Raw genomic sequence first — 19,405 nt, 5'->3', positions numbered from 1 at the left:
GTGCCATTCTCTCTTCAAGGTCTTAACACATATTGTCTCTAGTAATAAGACTTTTGGATTGAAATCCACAGCAGTATCATTAGAGCATTCACTGTATAAATTAATTTAATTAAGGATGTAATAACAGAGAGGAATACAGTTTTGAAAAACCTCTTAAATTTTAACAGCAAGGAGGAAACTGTGGAATCTAAATGTCTTGTAAAATATTAATTGCAAATTTCTTCCAGACATCTTCTCTGAATATGCCTTACCCATTTCTTTTTAGAATCACCACCAGTTTTATTAAATGCAGTTTATATTAAGGAGTTACTGCCCTAAGAGAACATTTGTTTAGAGTGCTCCATTTTAGCAGCAGCGTGCCGAAAGATGTTTTATGATAACCCATGCAAGGTGAGCGAGGACTGCCGGAGAACTGGGGTAGAAAAACAAATGAGCCTGATCCAATCGGAGGAGGCAGGAAGGGAAACGGCCTCCTGGGACAAGTGTGTTCACCCAGGTGGAGTGAATGGGCCCCTTCCTGGCCTGCCCTGGAAGAGATAATGGACCCGTGTGGGTAGGCACCTTCCTCCCAGGCAGGCTTCACTCCGCTCTCCGTGGAATCGGCCCCTGTGTTCTTTGCTAGTGGGGTGCTGCCATTTGTTACTCTCTTCAGCAAAAAAGCTTGACTCTGGGGCCAAATGTCGCTTGCCCATTTTAATGCATTTTGAGGTGTTCATTTTCTTTGAACCACCTCTCCTACTTACTGAGAGGTATTAATGCCTTTGTTGTCAGAGCCATGATTATCATCATTTTATCATTATCATCATTATTACTTTTGCCATAAAATCTCTCAAACCTCATCTCATTGTGTCAGAGAAATTTCTCCTGAAACCATCCCACTGGAATCAAAGCCTAAGTGGACCAAGTTAGAGTATTTTTTCTCAGATGACTTTGGTTTAAATTTATCATGGAAAACAACTGAAACATCTGTATGAACAGATTTGAGTCCTTGAAGTCTTGTGCCATGCGGGGCACACAGAGCGTTGATGCATTTCTTTATTCAGCAACCATGTTTTGAACGTTTATTGTTTGCCAGATAAACTGTTCTAGATACCAGGGAATACTGTTGTAGCAGCCATGCCCTTTATAACCAAATCACCAAAATACGAAGCCTGCCACCATGTTTACACGTGGTACGTGTTTAGTAAGTAGCTCTTACATATGGAATGCCCGAATAAGTTAGTTTTTATAATGAAATATTTCCAAAGGCCTACAGTTTTATTTTCTTAAAAAAGATAAGTATGCCTAAAAATATTTCAAATGTTCCAAAATATAAGTGAATGTAGACATGTGATCACATGTATGTGCATTTAGTGATACAAATTGTTAACACGGATCTATGTATGTATATGTCTATATGCCTATAAACATACCTTCCACACGTACACCTGTGGATGTCAGTCCAAATAAATGCAGGAAGATGGAACTTAAAGTCCTCCCCATTCTCTGTGCAGCCTCCCAGCCTAGTCTCAATGACTTTGTAGTGAACTTTCTTATTTGAGGCTTCACCAACGATCTCAGTTCCTTGGTATAATTATAATTCTTTGTTTATGGGTGCTTTGAGTCTGGATCATGGCAGATTCATGGTGCGTGTTAGAGAGGGTGCTTGAGAAACGGCCGTGCAGTGATGGTGAGCCCTGCTTCCCAGCATCCTCACCGTCGGGGCTGAGCAGGGCACTGCCTGAGAAGCCTCCTGAGCCCTGAGGAAACATGCCTCAAAAGGCACTGTGTCTGCCTCATCATTTGTGTAGGTGTGAACTCTCCTTGTGGAGCGCCCCAACATATAAACGTGTGGAACATACATGTATTCCACACATGTATTCTGTGGAATGTGTCAGTCAGGACATCCATTAGGTGCAGATGCTTCAGATTTCCATTTGCAGAATTTGGCCTGAGCTGAGAAATTTGGCCTCATGGGACTGCCTAGGAGGAGCCATTTCCCTGCCATCTGTGTTTTCAGATAATACTCAAATCTCATACAAATAGAAGCCAAACAAACGAAATAAGGATTTTGTTTCTCTTGGACATGACGTTTTAAGGACTGTGACAGAGAGTAGCAGGGGGAGCTCCGGAGGAGTCCTTGGGGGTACAGACGCCCCTTCCCCCTGCAGGAGCCACAGCAGTATGCCCATCCCCAAGTCAGGCTCAGCCAGGTGCAACAGGATGGCTCCCAGCTCAGCAGTGTAGACCCAGGAGAGGAAGTTGGAGGATGGAAGGAAATCCTGGGCCCAGTGAGTTCGAGTCTGCAAACCCAGGCCCCAGGGAATGGAAAAGTATATTTTAATACTTAATAAAAGGCCATTACAAATTGTCTATTTCACCCGCCATAAAGTTTTACACCCTACCTGAATAGCGGGTTGTTTTCCTTTTGGCTGGCAGTCTGTTGATTCAGTAATGTTGATGGGCAGTTATTTACGTATGGCTTTGACTAAAATAAAAAACGAGTTACTTTTCAAGCATGGCCTACTCAGTATAAGGAATTGTATGAGAGAAAATGTCTGAGGATTCTTCAGTGGTGCACAGTTGAAAATGCCAGCACAGGATTACAGCGGGGAGTCGCCACACCATTTTTGGCCTCAGAACTCAGTGGAAGGCAGTGTTTAGTTCTGCAAACAACATAGTCTCAGCTATATCCCTAATTAATAGGACCATTGCCAGGGCTTGTGTGAGAGAGTATGTTAACGCGCTGGCACTGGTGCCTGATCAGATTTGTAAAAGTGCCTCGTGTCATTGCTTGAGGGATACTGGTATCTCGTTATTATCCCGTGAGGGGATGGTAGGATGGTACAATGGCAAAATGAAGCCGTAGTTAGATTTCAGAGATAATCATTTCTCTACGACAGCACAAGATTAAACTGGGAATATGCAGTTCACTTACGTCAACCTTAGTTCCCCAAAGGTTGATAGGATTTCAAAAGAAGATTGTGAGGGAAGCGGGGGATCCATGAATTTGATTAAAGGTCTGCATGGAATTACAGAGGAAGGAGTGAGCTACGATAATCAAATGATGGAAGGAAAAGTTTGAAATACACCTAGAAAATTATCCAAATTCTGTCACTAGCGTGTAGGTTTTCCATGAGAACTCATCTCTGAGAATATCATATCGGGCTGGACAGATCTTTAATCTTTGACATCAGCTGAGCGCAGCTTAGGAGACGATATCCAGGTGAAATGCGCTCCTGAGTTCGGAGCATAGAACTTTAGGCCACACAAAAAGTGTACGGCATGGATAGGTGTGGAGAGAGTTCTCCCAGGAACACCAAGGTTCGTCCCCCCATACACTAGGAAATAGAGAATGGCTGAGCTGGGGAGAGCCAAGGCCAGGATCAGAGGGAGTCAGGGCTCTGCCAGATGTGGTCTGGTTTGTGCAGGGAAGTGTGCTGGACACTTACAGGAGGGCGGTGTGGGGAGGGAAAGAAGCTTTGTCTGTCCCTCGTTTCAGCCGTAAATGGTCATAACACAGGTGCCTGGGAAGTCTCATTAGTATTATGACATAAGCTGTTGAAGTTGGTTTGATAATGAAGGAATATTTCAGGGGCCATACCCTCACAGCTCACTGCCCGCTGGCCACAGAGATGAAAGGATAGACGGTAAACAGCGCGTGTGGAGATCGCAGAAAGGGACACTGTGACAAAGGCTCTCTTTCATGCTCCTCATTGTCCCTGCCTGTCATTACTTCCTGTTAACACTCAAAACACACATTTGTGCTGCCATCACCTCCTCCTCTAGCCTTAAAACTGCTTGAAATGCCTTCTGTACTTGATCTGCAAAACACAATGGTTGAACCGAGTGGCTCTTTCCAATCTTGCAAAACTCTGCTCTCCATGTCCTATTTAACAAAAGTCTCTATACTGTGATTTGACTTGATTCTGTGATGGGTTAGTCATTTTAGAGTACTTTATGTAAACAAATCTGGATTATTCTGTGGTTGAGAACCGACAGGGAGCTTAGTACCCATAATTTTTCCACCAGGAAACAGAAAAGAGAGGGCAAGGGGATGGACTCGGACGAGTCCGTTTATTTCCTTGTTTGTAGTCCTGGTTTGACAAGAAAGGGTGTTTAACCTAATGAGGTTTCAGGATTACTGGTGGATTTTTTCTGTCTGTTTGATTCCTGTCCTCGGCTAACATGGGTAGGTGACTCCTCTGTGTTTGTAAATGGCTTTATGGGGTTGTTTATTTGTTACCCCTTCTAAAAATATTTCAGGCGATGTATCGATAGCGTTCACCTTGTTATACTGAGGACATCTCTGAAGTGCCAGAGATTAAATTAACTTCTCTGAGCTCCCTTAGCAAAGCAGTGCTGGAACTGGAATTAGAAGTCGTAGTTTCTAGGACTCCCCGGTTGGGTTGGCCTTGTGGTGGTGGATTTAGGTGTCTTGCTCGCTGCATTGTAGGGCGGGATGGGCGTGGCTTAAGAGGCCAGCGCAGCACAACAGGAATGGTCACCGTCAAGGAAGTAGCTCCTCTTTACGGGTTGCCATGGGGAGGCTCCATGGCTGTGGTTTAATTTTCACAACTCCACAGGACACTTGCTGTATACCCTGTTTCACTGACAAGGAAGCTGAAACTCAAAGATGAGTAACTTGTTTGGGGCTATACACCTGGCACCTGACCTTACAGGCAGTTGGGGAGAACCAGTATGTCTGGACTCTAAGCCAAGGAACTTTCCATTCTGCTGTGTGTTGGGTGCAGGCTTGCCGGTCCCGGCAGGTGGTCCTGGCAGGTGGAGAGCCTCAGAAGGACCACATTTGCCCCTTGGGCACTGTCACAAGATGAATCTAAATCCTCAGTCCTGCCCCACTGCTGCAGCTCATCATGGATGTGGAAAGGCAGGACCTTGACGGTTCTGGCTGTGTCAGATGGCACGGACCTGCAGACAGGGTACAGCAGCATGAACCTAGAAGTCAGCGGGCAGGCAGTGGCCACACATATGCGCGCGCACACACACGCACACGCACGCACACACACACACACACACACACACGAGCTGGCCCTGCCACAGCAGGAGCATCAGGGCCCCTGGCTGCAGCTCTGCTCAAAACGGGAAGCCATGTTCCCTTGCACAGGCACAGGTCCTAAACAACGTTCAGCAAGCGAGGCAAGGTGTTTGCTAGAGACTTTTGGGTGTGAGGTTACTAACACGAAGCTTTCTAAGAGAAAGCAGTACATCAAAGACAGTCATTACTGTAAGAGGTACTGCTTTGTGAAAGTGATTATAAATGCACCATCTTTCTTCAGAGGAGTGTAGCTTTACCAGCATCATCTCATTGACATTCATGTTATTAGGGTGCATTTCTTTATCTGCATCCACAGACCTTCAGTCCCAATCCACAATCTGCATTTTAATGCCTGTCTCCATCCAGCTGTCCTCACCATTGCTTTTGCTTCCGTGTTCCACAGACAGGGGAAGGGCAGTGTGTGGAGGCTCACCCTGGAAGAGTGAGCAGGACTCTGTTACCTGCAACCCCAAGCATTAGGCAGCAGGACAAGGGACCGAGGTTGTGAAACAAACGGAAACCTCAGTCTGCCTGCCATCGTCACACCCTGCTGCCCTGAGAACACCTGGATGCCTTTAGAAAGTAACTCTTCTACCCTATTGTTTTATTAATGAGGACGTGATGGTCCAAGCAGTCAAGTCTGCATAACTGCTGCCGACAAGGGGCCAGACTCGCCACCACAAACCAGGGCACTGAGAGGTAGAACCAGGCAGCCCACACCACGGATGGCACAGCAGGATGAATATGGCCCCATGAGACAGCGCTGCTGCTCTCTCCATCACGGCAAAGTCAAGGCAAAGGAGGACAGGTGCCAGGGGTGCCTCTGCGTGAAGTGCTGGAAGCTTGGACATTCCTAGGCCAGTTAGGATCCAAGGCTGAGCACTGACCGGGATATTAGGGCCAGTTCTGGGTTGGCCCTGTCTAGCCATCACATTGTGCTTTTTGCTGTTATCTGCTGTTAGATTCTGCTGGAATCTAAATGATAGATGTATCATGAGGCGGAAGCTCAGGCTACCTCTATCTTAGTTACAACAGTCAGAGCTCATGATGTCACGGTGGCTGCTGGCAGCTTGGGTTAGACCAGGTAGTTCTCTGCCATCTCTAGGCTGGCACTTTCTGCAACACTGTCACGCATCAGGAATAGGGGGTACCGAGTGAGAACAAAGGGATAGGCTCCTGCAAACTCATCTCCTCTCCTGGAGGCTTAACTGAGTGACTGTGGGCCACTGGTTGTATTTTAATCAGTGACATTCCACACTTTGTATACTTGCCAGCACATAGACAGTATCATCGTTTCCTCAGAAGAGTGTGTATTTAAATACATGCCAGGAAACTGTGCAGGTAGTTCACGTGAAGTAGCATATGGGGCTCAGTGTAGTCAAGAAGTCACAGGGATTCTGAAAGAGAAAATGAATTGCTGTCATTGCGTATATGTTATATGCTAAGTAAATATCAGAACAGTAGTCACAGAACCTCAGGATGTTTCTAGCATATTTTGGCTTATAAATATTTTGTCTACATAATGGATATCTGTCAGTGGCTTTCAGAATTCACATAATTTTAATAACACTAAATGTTCAAGTATTAAAAGTAGTAGTAACAGTTAATAGCTCTTGAGTGTTTACTGTGTCCTCAGAACTATGCCAAGAACTTTATATGTAATTGATATCATGTAAAACAAATAATAATAAGGTAGTAATTAGTTTTCCTAACCTGGTTGCCTTTTCAACTAGAAGTCTGTTCTACTTTTAAGAGAGTTAAAGTGGCTACACCTGTAAGAGAACATGTCTCTATTGATAAATCAGTGAGCATCTTTTCTGAGTAATAATTTACCTACTTTAACTAGTTACAGGTATGGTAAGAAAGAGACCTGTCAGTTAATGGAAGCTAAGCTCATCCGGTCTTCCTTACATTGCTAATACCTGGCTTAGGGTTTACTAATATTTGTAAGGTATCATTTAAGTAGGTGTGGGAGCATTAGCCTAGGTTTTGACTAGTTCTTTGGTGTCTTCTGCAGCTCATAGAGGCACTATAATCACAACCCCCACCCACACCCCCCGCAAAAAAAAAACAAACTTGGAACCATCATTTTATCATTTGAGAATCTCAATCACTGAGTTAACCTAAATCACTCCTAAGGCAGCATTACCCAGATTTTAAAAACTCTGTAGGTCTCTAACAAAAACTAAATGTCATCAGTAAGGAAAATACTTAAGAGAGACTCAAAAGCCCAGGAAATCCTGTCGCTGATTTCAGTCGGCTCCTGTTTCTTTGAATGTTATGTGGGTCAACAGAGGAAGAAAGGACGTGTGCAGGAAAGGAGGCCAGATGGAATTGTAGATCACAGACTGTAGAAGCGTGTCCTGTCCAAGCTCCTCACTTGGTAGATGAGGAAACTGGAGCCCAGAAAGGTGGGAGGACAGGTGAGATGCTGAAGGTCGCTCCAGTCAGTGCTGGGGTGAGCGCAGATCACATCTCCTAACCCCGAGCCTGCTGCTCTTTTCAGCAAACCAGGCCCCCATGATTTCTCTGCAAGATTATGCGAAGCATGTCGCCTTCAAGAATCAGAAATCCAGAATCAAATTTCCAGCCTGTCCACAGCATTTCACTCCGTGACCCGAGGCTGTTGAAGTTGGTGTTTTCCTTTTCTAATTTCCATTCTCTGGGAAAGACCCAGAAACCTAATAATAACATTCTTCTTGGCCATTTACCCAAATTGATATGTGAAGTGGATGAATTTATAAAGAACCGATGAAGACCAAGGAAAGCGATCCTCAGTACTTCAGTCTATTTGCATGTAAAACCGGGGCCGTGACTCGCAGCCTCAGCTGCGCAGGAATAGAATCCCTTGGGAGCTTTTAAAACTACGTATGCCTGGGCCACACCACAGCCAAATAAGACTCGCTTGGGATGAGAGTCTGGCATCAGTATTTTTTTTCTTTTTTTTTTTTTTTTTTTTTTTTTTTTGAGACAGAGTCTCGCTCTGTTGGCTGGAGTGCAGCAGCGCAATCTCTACTCACTGCAACCTCCACCTCCCCGGTTCACACAATTCTCCCGCCTCAGCCTCCCAGGTATCTGGGATTATAGGCAAGTGCCACCACATCCAGCTAATTTTTATATTTTTAGCAGAGACGGGGTTTTGCCATGTTGGCCAGGCTAGTCTTGAACTCCTAACCTCAAGTGATCCACCCACCTCAGCCTCCCAAACAGCTGGGATTACAGGCATGAGCCACCATGGCCGGCCTAGTATTTTTACAGCTCCCCAAATGATTCCCTTGTGCAGGCAAGTTTTAGAACGTCTGTTAAGAGAATGAATCATCATCGATCCCAAGGGCTAGGTGGTGGTGACATAACTTGTTTTCATCTTCCACTGTTCATCTGGATGTACAGGCACTCACTCTGACCTGGTGATCATCTTCACACAGTTACACCAGAGTCTGAGTACTCAAGCAGCAGTCACATCATCTGAGAAAGTGTTAGAAATGCAACCTTGCAGGCCCTCCCCCAAGACCTGCATTTGAACTAGATCCCTGGGTCCTACACGTTCACACAGAGATAATCACATGAGGTGACAGATACGTTAACTAACTTGATTGTGATCATCATTTCACAGTGCATCTGTATGTCAGGACCTCACTCTAAAAAACTAAAATTTAAAATTTCTTTTTAAATTGAAAACACGAAATCCTGAGTGACATGGGTACACAGCAAAGTTTGAGAAGTGCCGTTCCGGAGAACAAGGCCTCTCCGTGCTCTTTGCCCGGGAGTCCCTCACAGGGTACGCTGTAGGGCAGCCCTGTTGGTGTGTGCACGCACACTTCCCGCAAGTATGGGTTGCTGTGTTCCCTCCTCTGAGTACCTAGGTCAAGAGAGATCCTCTGGAGAGGCTGCCGCCCTCCCTGTTTCCTTCCGGACATTCTGAAGGTGGGGTGGAGTGGGGCAGCCTGACTGCAGGACAGGAGGTGGGAAAGTTAACGGAGATGTGAGGATGTGCTGGGTTTTCCAGCATCCTCAATTGAGCAACTGGATTTTTCCCTCCCAACCACCCTCTAAATTGTTGGAAATCTCTGAATGGGACTTACGTAGAATTAATATGTGTCAGACTGTAAGGGGATGAATGGAAATGCTGCTATTTTAAGCACAGTTTTTCTGGCCAGAATAAGCTAATTCTAAAGCATGAGGAACAATTTTCTGCCACAAAGAGTTAATCTGTAATACTCAGCAGCTCATTTCCACCTTGCAGAAACCATCAGAGTGTAGAGTCCTACTGTTTCATCATTCACAGACCTGAAATTCCTTACCAGGAAAACAAAGCATTTATTACCCTGTGTCTCTTGCTATCCACAGCTTGAGAGACTTTTGCTGACAAAGAAAATTTAACTACCACATGAATGCTAGAGTGGAATATACTATTGCATAATGAGGGATGCTGGGTCTATGTATGTTTTTGCAATTTGGGAGGCTTAAAAAGAATGTCATCTGCCCTGAGCAGTGTAAAATTTCCCCTTGAATGAGTTCTGAGTTCCTGTTTTTTCATTCTTCCTTCTTGTGAATCTGGAGAAGTTTTTCACATTGTGGGTTATTCCTAATTATTGTAGGTACAACAAACATCCTGGGTTGTAGTCTGTAAGGACAAAAATCATTTGTTGCTGCATAAAACCTGAACTTACCATAGTAAGCGTTTGCCTAAATCAGCAGCTGCTACTTATTAGACCAGCATCAGAGAGTGAGCTGCAGTTGGTCAACCAAAGAAGCAACAAAGTGATGAGAAGATCCTTGTGGAACCGGAAGCAGAGTGGGGCAAGACAAGAGAGAGCATACACCCGGAGGAGGAGACAAGCTAGGGTATCATATCAGCTTGATGGAGTGTCAGCCCTGAGCAGAGAAGGGGATCCGGAAGGAGTATGTGGGGCTGGAAGATAAAAAGGACTAGGGTTCCTGCAGGACTTACAGAAGACGCACATTGTGTCTATTTTTCCAAATCATTGCAACCAAATGATTTAACTCTTCAGGAAAAAAAAAAAAAAAATCCTGTCTACTTAGTTTGTATACGGTTGCTGTCTTTCATTCTCACATTCCTGTACTCGTTTCTGTTGTTTCAGTATCAGATTAGAGCTGAGTTAATATAGTTGAGGCTAAAAAATAGCTTCTGTCTCTCAGTGACACATTTTTGGAGACTCATAAACCTCATTGTTTTTTCATCAGTGACACCTGTGTCTCTGAGTCAGGTGACTTGAGTCTCCTTCACCCTTGGTCTTGGGGGAAAAATAATAGAATCAGAAGTGAGTAACTCACACAGCCACAGGACCGAGTGGTCACAATCACAACATCCACTCATCAGTGGAAATGAGCTCTGGACTCAGTCCAGTTGACAAATGGTAAAATCTCCTATGGCTTAGAAAGAAGGGAAAGAGCAGTGCTGAAGATACTTCAGTTCTTGGGGTGATCTTTGTAGTTCCTCCTGAGATGTGCCTTGACGTTGTTGATGAAATGCATGGTACGGATTTCAAGGACACACTGGGCTGTGTATTTTTACATAATCTGCTTCATAGGAGATAGCCCACATTCATGGATAGGAGATGGCCCACATTCATGGATAGGAGATGGCCCACATTCATGGATGGGAGAATAAAGATGGCAGAGCATGCTGCATATGTGGTGGGACTGTCGTGAGGCTATCAGAGTCAATTATGCCAGGTTCCCATTTCCCACAGCAGCATCCCGGCATCTTGTTTAATACTGATCTTCAGCCTCTTGACAGCATTTGGTTAATAGATGCTATAGCTTGGACTCCTTGGATGTGTTCATAGGCATTTTATCTTGATTCTGTTCTCTAAACATGGCATGCTCTTTAAGTTTCATTGTAATATGGCTATTAAATATGTCCAGTGTACATTAAGCTTTACCGGGAAAGAAAACCTTCCTAGAATTCAGTAAAATTCTAAGTAATGAAAGAGTAAATTCACCAGCTATCCAGGCCCAACATTGATTTTTGAAAGGGCAGAGTGGGCCTGGGCTACAGCTCAGAATGTTGAAGAGCCTGGATTGGAGCAGAACTGAGGGAAAAAGAGAAACAGACACCTTAAGCCGTGTGCCTTCACACGCAGGAGAAATGAACACTTTCTCCTCAGTTACAGGAACTTGGGTGTACTTTTTTTAGAGATTGCAAGCAAAGGGTGTGATCAAATACTGCCCTTTAAATGCTGACGTGCCCCGGGTTCTGTTTTCACTGCTTTCTTCTCACGCCGCATGGTTTCTTTAGATCCCAGTGATCCCTTCTCCAGGCTTCCGCTACCTCTACAGGCTGCTGCCTGCCAAATGTTTATCTGAAATCGGACTTCTCTGTTAAGCCTCAGACTTAGATATCCAGTATCTGCTGTTGAACAGATCCATTCAATTGGTCTACAGGAAATTCCAGTACTAAAATGACTATTAACTGGGTCTTCCTCCTGTATTGCCCATCTCGAGTGAATTGGTGGGTCAGCCAAGGCCAAAAGCAAGAAATGGTCTTCCTTATCCCCTCTTCCTACATACACCTCAACTTTCCACCCTGCCACTTCCAACAGCAAAGATATCCAGGATGCTACCTTAATGGAACCTCTAGAATTCCTCCCTCTTTATCAAGTTGGGACTCACCAGTTGTCATTAGGAATAATAGAGGCACAACAGGGGTGAGGGGATTTGGGAGGTTATCCCTGTAATCACCATGCTTGCTGGTATTATAGATCTCTAGAATGGGGGAGGTGGGTGTACCAGAATTCTACATCACCCCCCACACTCACACACTATACTGTGCCGCTACCTTTTTCTTCAGCCTCTGGGACATTTTTGCTCATACGCTGTGTCCCAGCTGTATGATACCACACACGCATTTGGTGTCTTATCCTGGGAAGGTAGAGGTGAGCATTGCTTCATTGTAATCTACTGTGTCACCCGCTTCAGTTTATCCTGTCACCTGCTGTTCTTCATTCCCCTCCATTGCTGACATCTCAGCCACTCCTGTTCTGAGGTCCAAACTCCTTGAGAGGGAACATTGTCAGAGCCCGGCTTAATGCTTCATACCATAGATGGTGCTGGACATATGTTTGTTGAATAGATGAACTCTCAAGAACAGCTTTTATTCATAGACACTCTTTCAACATAAAAAAAATTCAAGCTTTTTACAAACTGGTGGGGGGGGGTGAGAGGAGGGAGGGAGGTCTGGATCCCCTCATCCCCATCGCAATCCTTTCCATTAGGTAGATCCGCCCTCCACACACAACAAACACAGTAGAGATTAGAAGCCATGCAGAGTTAAAAAGGCACTTTTTACTCTAATTATAATCCTTAAGTGAATGAAGAAGAGAGTTGACAATCTTACAGCACTTTAGAGTTTACTGTGTATTTTAATATATATTTTGATTCAGTTCTCACAATGATGCAGTGAGTTTTCTGATACAATCCCTGCTTCAGACATGAGTTTGCCAGGTTTTAACGAGGTCAAGTGACTTGACTGACATACTTACAATGGGCAGAGTCAGAATTCGAACTCAGACCTTACGATTCTGTGATGTTCTTTCCACTACAAAGCAAACATAAAGAGCCAAGCTTCGCAAGTCCCCATTAAATGCTACATGTCCACAGTTGTTAGAAATTATGAAAGGAGAAGATGTGTCACCACACGTCAAGTGCTGTCAATAAAGGGTTCTCGCTTTACTCCTTAACATAAAATCTCTCCCACATGCTTGTCTCACATATTCCTCATCTGCGTTACCTTTGCCATTTCACTTTCGGTTACACGCAGTAGTATCTGAAGGCCTAAGCCTTGAATTTACTCTTTAAAAGATTGCACTTGAGCATAAAGCATATTTATAGAACAATTGCACTCAGTCATAATTTCCCTCAGCTCTACCAACCAGTAATTTCCAAAGTTGGTGAACGATCTCATACATTAGAGTAGAAGGTAGAAATCAAAATGAGTGAAATTAAACTCAAACTCATGAAGACTGAGCAACACTGGAGGAGAGCTCTTTCTTTAGCAAAATACCAAGCAAAGTTAGTACTGCTGTAGAAGATGAGATGAATAAATGTAGCTGCTGAAAACAGTATCTGATGTCTTGCTCAGATGTTTAATGGATTCGCATTTTAAACAAGGCTAATAAGAAATAGCCCTTAAGGCATTTTGTAAAACTTGCCATTTATTTTTAGGAGAGAATTTTTTGGGGGGGTTGGGGAGGCAGCCTCATTTGTTTAAAAGGAAAAAAAAACCAGATATTTAATCATTTTTGCTTAAATGTGAGTAAGAATGGGAAATTACGCTAGTTATCTGTTTTCATTCACTCAGTACAACTCCCAAAGGCCATGGAGGTAAATGAATGGAAAAGAATGCCAAGTGAGGTATGGTATTTATGTGTCTGTTGTAAATGAAGTTGTCATTCCTAAACCAATCAAATCATACATTTTTTATGAGAGGTTGCAACTTGCAGAGAGGTGGAAATGTTAGACACTAATTAATAAACGTGGCTGGCAAAGCAACTCAGACAACTCAGGACTCACAAACTAAGCTATGGGAGGATCATTAGAATACGAAATTCAATAGTGCTTTTCCATTGATTTCATGAAATGCCTGTATCCTGTCAGAAGGTTCAAGAGAAAATACAGTCGGCTTAAATTTTCCAAGTTAGTTTTGAACCAGAGATTTTAAGGATTTGCTTGTTAGAGGGGTATTTTTGTGGTGGCTTTAGATTGTCTTAAAGTTCAAAGAAAACTAGAGATTACTGGATAAGCATCAATAACATTAACAGAGCATTGAAGCTGCCTGGAGTGGATGGAGGACGCCTTGCATTGTACACGAAACACTCATCAATTCCATGGTTGGTTTAGAGGGTAGTGTTGTTTTAAGTCATCAAGTCACTGTTTAATTTAACTTGAAACTAGTAAATACTGAATTAACTTGAAACTAGTAAATACTGCAGATGAATTACTGGATAGCTCTCCACACCTTAAAAAAGAAAGAGTCTACAAAAATGGAACTTTTTGGACCTTTTAATGAGTTGTCTGAAAAAGAAGAGAATGTGGTTTCATTGGTATGCAGCATATAAGGTTGAACCATATGAAACGGTCACTATTAACCCATGTTTTAAAACTACAAAAACAGCAATTTCACAACAATTACTCAGCCTAACTAGAAGTATAGATGTTTCTGTGTAATAAACATAGAACAGTTATATTGGCAAAGGAAATATGTGTGTACATGCATGAAGAGGGTCGTTGTGCCATTGTGTGGATAAACACACAGCAGAAGTTAACACAGAATAGGGGGTTTGCCTGATTCCACTAGAAGAGAGTGTGATGGAATAATGCAAAATAAGCCTGAAAAGGGAGCTGGGGGTCAAAGCATAGAATTCCCTGACATACATGCCAAGGAGCTGGATATTAACTTGGCAGAGAAGTAAAAGTTTTTGAGTGGGGGAGAAAAATGTCTAGACTCAGTTTTAGACAGATTACAAAGTCAGTGGTGTAGAAGAGGGAAGGCCATTTAATGACCAGAACTGGTGAGGAGGCTGTTTCAGGGATCCAGGTGAGCAGGAATGGAAACCTCACTAGGGCTGTAGCCGCGGAAATAGAAAAGTCTATGAGAAGGAAAGAAATTAGTAGAGAGAGCTAAACTGATTATTTCAAGGGGTGGAAAATTAAGCAAATTTAGAGCCACACCAGAGTGTTAGGTGAGAGGTCTGAGAAGCTGGAAGAGCAGCCTCCATCCCGGGGCTGATGCCCCGTAAGCCATGGTCTCTGTCCAGCTTCTCAGGTTCTCTGTGGAGTACCCAGATTCAGGTCATTTCCTATGGGGTGAGGCAGGAGTATGGCTGGAAGAGTCTGAGTAGTAGGTCATCATGGGAAGCAGTGTGAGAGATCAGCCCGGACAGAGTCGAGCCCTGCAGAGGCTCAGAAGATCCAGGTGAGGAGACTTGTTTCTGATTTGAGGCCAGCACATGTACCAGGTCCTCAAGGAGAAAATGGGCACTAGGGACCCAGGTACAAGGGCTGCTTCAGCCCCACAAGCATCTCCACGCTGGGTAAGGATTACAAGGGAGGCTGGGGGTCAGCCACTCACTGACTTTTGGGGCTTTGTTCATCCCGATTCCCAGGATGTCGAGAACTGAGTCACAGTAAGCCCCACCTGACAACAGCCGGCACTGGGGAGGACACCGAAGGCTGAGTGAGCACTGAGGCCATAGGCAGCATCACGGGCAGAGACAAATGTCACAAGGATGATTTCTTTTTGAACCAGACTCGTTTCTCTTAAAATAGGAGAGAATGCTGTTTGTTGGCGTCTATTATTGAAAGTAATGGTAAAAATCATTATCACTTTTGTACCAACGTAATAGAATCTAGGATTGGAAATGTAAATAAACCACCAGCTCATTAAACCACACCTTTAGTCGCCTTTAATGGCCAGGTCAGGCATTATCATTTCAGTGTGTATTTTGCATTGCTCAGTTAGGCAGCTTGTCTAAATTAGCGCCTGGGTAAGATCTGGAGAACATCTGGAAGAATGAGTATTGGAGTGTCCATCACTGACTTCAGAAGACAGTTCCACAAGTCAGAAAGGAATCATGGCTGAGAAGATGTCAGTATACTTCCCACTTAGTGATAAGGGAAAATTATTACCTACCTTTCTCTTAATTTGAGCTCATTAATCAGTAGTGATTGTGATCTGAGTGTCGCACACAATTCTCGTGGTCTTTCGTTGTAATTGTAGCTGTCATCGTGCAGCCTTAGCAGCACTATAATCCTACAAGGCTCTTCTTACGTTGAATCTTTCCATTTATCTCCATTTTCAAAATTGTTTTATACCCTCTAGTTTTTTGTTATTAAAACATATAGATGTAAGCAGAGGACTCTAGACAAACCTAGGTATAAACTTTTAAATAAAGCTAGCTTTGCTTTGCATTTATTTGGGAGCTCAACTGACTGGATTCGTTGTTTCTTATATCACAAAGGTGCAGTGGCATAGAGGGAAGAACTTACAGTATTATCAAAGAAATTTCCTGTTCACAATGACATTGCTAAACACAGTGACAACAATACCTTCTACTGAGATAATAGCTGGTTGGGTGCCACATTTAATGGGAAGGTTAAAAAACGGCATCAGTTTATTCATCTTTATCACTAATATAGTGAAAATGTTTCTAAGAAAAATTAAGCTAAGAGAAGATTGCCATATTTTTGAGTAGCAGTGCTTCTGAAGGCGGCACACTCACGCTTTGATCATAGCCGTTATTTTTCATTCATGGTCCATGCCTCCTATTTTAAGCCATCCATTTTTCTTCTAATTTTAAGATTAAATAAAGGAAAATGAAAGCTTGTGTTATTTAGGATGAAAACACAGAACCTAATCACAGCTAATGAGTGTAATAAATGCTAGGCTGTACCTTCTCTGGTTTGGTATGTGTTTTATATACAGAAGGTAACATAGGCTGAGTAGGATGCCAAGTTACTGATGGGGATGTGGAATGCTGTCTGACAGCCGATTAGAGTCATCTGTCAGAAATGATGACTTCATCACCATAACAGACTCCACATTCCCTCACAGAATTACACCCAGAGTCATCTAGTTTTCCTGCAATATTTTATTTTATTTTATTTTATTTTATTTTTTGCCAGAACTGAATGGCGATATTGCTGGTTTTTCCCCGTTTGGTGTACGATTTCAATGGAAATGTAAGTAGGTGGTAACTTTACAGCACAAAGGCTCATTTGGAGCCTGATAAGCCCAAATCAGATACTGGGGTCTGTAGTTTTTCTCCATCGCTGGATTATTAGCATATGGAGTTGAGCACTGCTAGCTGTATATATCCCAGGTGACCAAGAAAGGCCATTCTTTCCAGTGTGTTCTCTTAGCTTTCAGTTGGGACCTTTTCTCCTTCCCCTCAGGGAAGCTCCTATGCGATGCAAACTAATAATGAAGACGAGGACGATGACAACTGCAGTGGGCACTTACTGTGCCTTCAGTGTTTTAAGCGTGTCACACATATCATGGCTATCAGGAAAAAGTTGTAATTTATTTCCACTGTAGTTTTTTTCCCCTGGTTGGGAGAAGGGGATATGAGAGAAGGATCACTTATGTTTCTTTATTGTTATCAAACTCAAATCTGCTTTTTTTTTTTTTTCTGGCTTAGATCACTTTTATAAAACCATGTCAGCAAATGGTGATTGGAAGTTTTCTGACCAGGCACAGTGGCTCGTGCCTGTAATCCCAGCACTTTGGGAGGCCGAGGCGGGTGGATCATCTTAGGTGAGGAGTTCGAGACCAACCTGGCCAACATGGTGAAACCCCGTCTCTACTAAAAAGACAAAAACTTAGCCAGGTGTGGTGGTGGGTGCCTATAATCCCAGCTACTCAGGAGGCTGAGGCAGGAGAATCACTAGAACTCAAGAGGCAGAGGTTGCAGTGAGCCAAGATCGCGCCATTGCACTCCAACCTGGGCAACATGGAGTTTTTGAGAGAGAAACTCCATCTCAAAAAAAAAAAGAAGTTTGCTGTATGCCTAATGTGTTAATCGTGATACATAAAAGAACAACTTGAAATAGCGCTGATACTCAGAGGTTAGGTAAATGCCATGTATTCTGCCTCCATCATGGAATTGGCATCTTCAGAGGGTAACAGTGTTTTCCCAAATTTCCGAATCAGATAAATAGACCTTGCCTAATCCAGGCAGTTAACACAAAGCCACATAGTAGGGCCTTTGGACATGAATGTTGGCTCACTCAACAATGAGTGGTCTTTGCTTTGATTGGTTTTATAGATTCCAGTGTATTTATTGCAGTATCAGTTGGTGAATACACCACAAAATGTAAGATCATTAATGTCAGTGATTCACAACTATTTCCTGTCACAGAAGGACTGATCCTAATCTTGTTTCTCTTCAGTTTGCTTCTCAGCATCTGTGTAGAACATTTCAGACAGCTGGCCCTGTGAAAGACACCTCAGAGTCTAATCCACTGTGTTGAGTTTTGAACCTCTGGATTCGAACAGAGATTTAACTCCGTCCTTGTTAGTCGAATGGCAAATTGGCCGGGGCTATACTTTCCTGGCCTGACTCTAAAGCTATGTATTTTTTTATTTTCATTGCATGTTTTTAAGCTTTCTTTCCTGCCCTTTTCATAAAACCCAAACAATAATTTTTGTTCTTGAGCCAATTGTTAAAACATTGTATGTGTATATGAAAACACACAGGTTAATGACACGCACATATAAAGTATGAGTTTCTCGTTGGAAAGAAGCCTGTAAATTGAGGCAATCTTCATGTGTAGTGTGGAAAAGGGAAATTACGGTAATGTTGCAGATTCTTAGAAACCCCAAACTTGCTTGCACCACAACCGTGTGGATGCACATGAGAGGCAGCATGGGGTAGAAGCCTCGGGCTTGCGCTCCCACCGGACAGACCTGGGTTCAAATCCCTGCTTTGCCACCTGCTTGCTGTCTGACTCGGCCAGGTTATTTAGCCTCTCTCTGCCTTGGTTCCTCATAGGTACCGATTTCTGGGGCTGTTGTCAGAATTCAGTTAATTACCATGCATAAAGAGTCTGTAGAGTAAAGGTGCTTCAAGAATTAAGGTGAAGGGGGGAAGGCATCCTCTGTGTTAACAGCAATTATCTAAAGGCTCCATTCCACTTATCAGGAATAGTTATGACCTCCAGATGCAGTTTTTGTCCCAGTGATAAAAACTGCTTGTTATTTATTTTTTGAAACAGGGTCTTGCTCTTTTACCCAGGCTGGAGTGCAGTGGCCCAATTTCAGCTCACTACAACCTCTTCCTCCCAGGTTCAAGCGATTCTCCTGCCTCAGCCTCCCAAGTAGCTGGGATTACAGGTGCGCGCCACCGTGCCCAGCTAATTTTTGTATTTTTAGTAGAGATGGAGTTTTGCCATATTAGCCAGGCTGGTCTCAACCTCCTGACCTGAAGTGATCCACCCACCTCGGCCTCCCAAAGTGCTGGGATTACAGGCGTGAGCCACCCTGCTGGGCCAGCTGCTTGTTATTGATCTGACAGATTATTTTTGTCATCTGTATTCTTTCAGAGATGTCCTTCTATTAAAGATATCTTAGCAAGTTTACCATAGTGTTACTTTATTTTTTTCTTTTTTTAATGTGAAGGTTCTTGTTTAGTGGTCATTGATGTTAACTAAGTCACCATCCCTAAAGCTATTTTTGATTATTTCCCATCTCTGCTATCAGGAGTATAATAGAACAGTGACTGGAATTAGGGTCACTCATGAGGGAGACAGGCAAACCTGTGTGGCTTGGGGGCGCCTTCCTATGTAATAGAAGGTCTCGTGGCGGGGCACGCTCTCTTTCATTTGAGGGGATGATGGGCCTCCCAT

General features: G+C 43.5%; 1 protein-coding gene across 43 annotated transcripts in view; it reads left to right on the top strand.

Annotated features, from left to right (window-relative positions):
- Positions 1-19,405, top strand: part of LOC105490600 (CUGBP Elav-like family member 2) — a 649,919-nt gene that overhangs the window by 535,918 nt on the left and 94,596 nt on the right. The gene's annotated exons all lie outside the window — the stretch shown is intronic.

Source organism: Macaca nemestrina, chromosome 9, assembly GCF_043159975.1.
Source record: "Macaca nemestrina isolate mMacNem1 chromosome 9, mMacNem.hap1, whole genome shotgun sequence".
NCBI lineage: Eukaryota > Metazoa > Chordata > Mammalia > Primates > Cercopithecidae > Macaca > Macaca nemestrina.
This window is presented reverse-complemented; position numbering and strand designations above follow the sequence as displayed.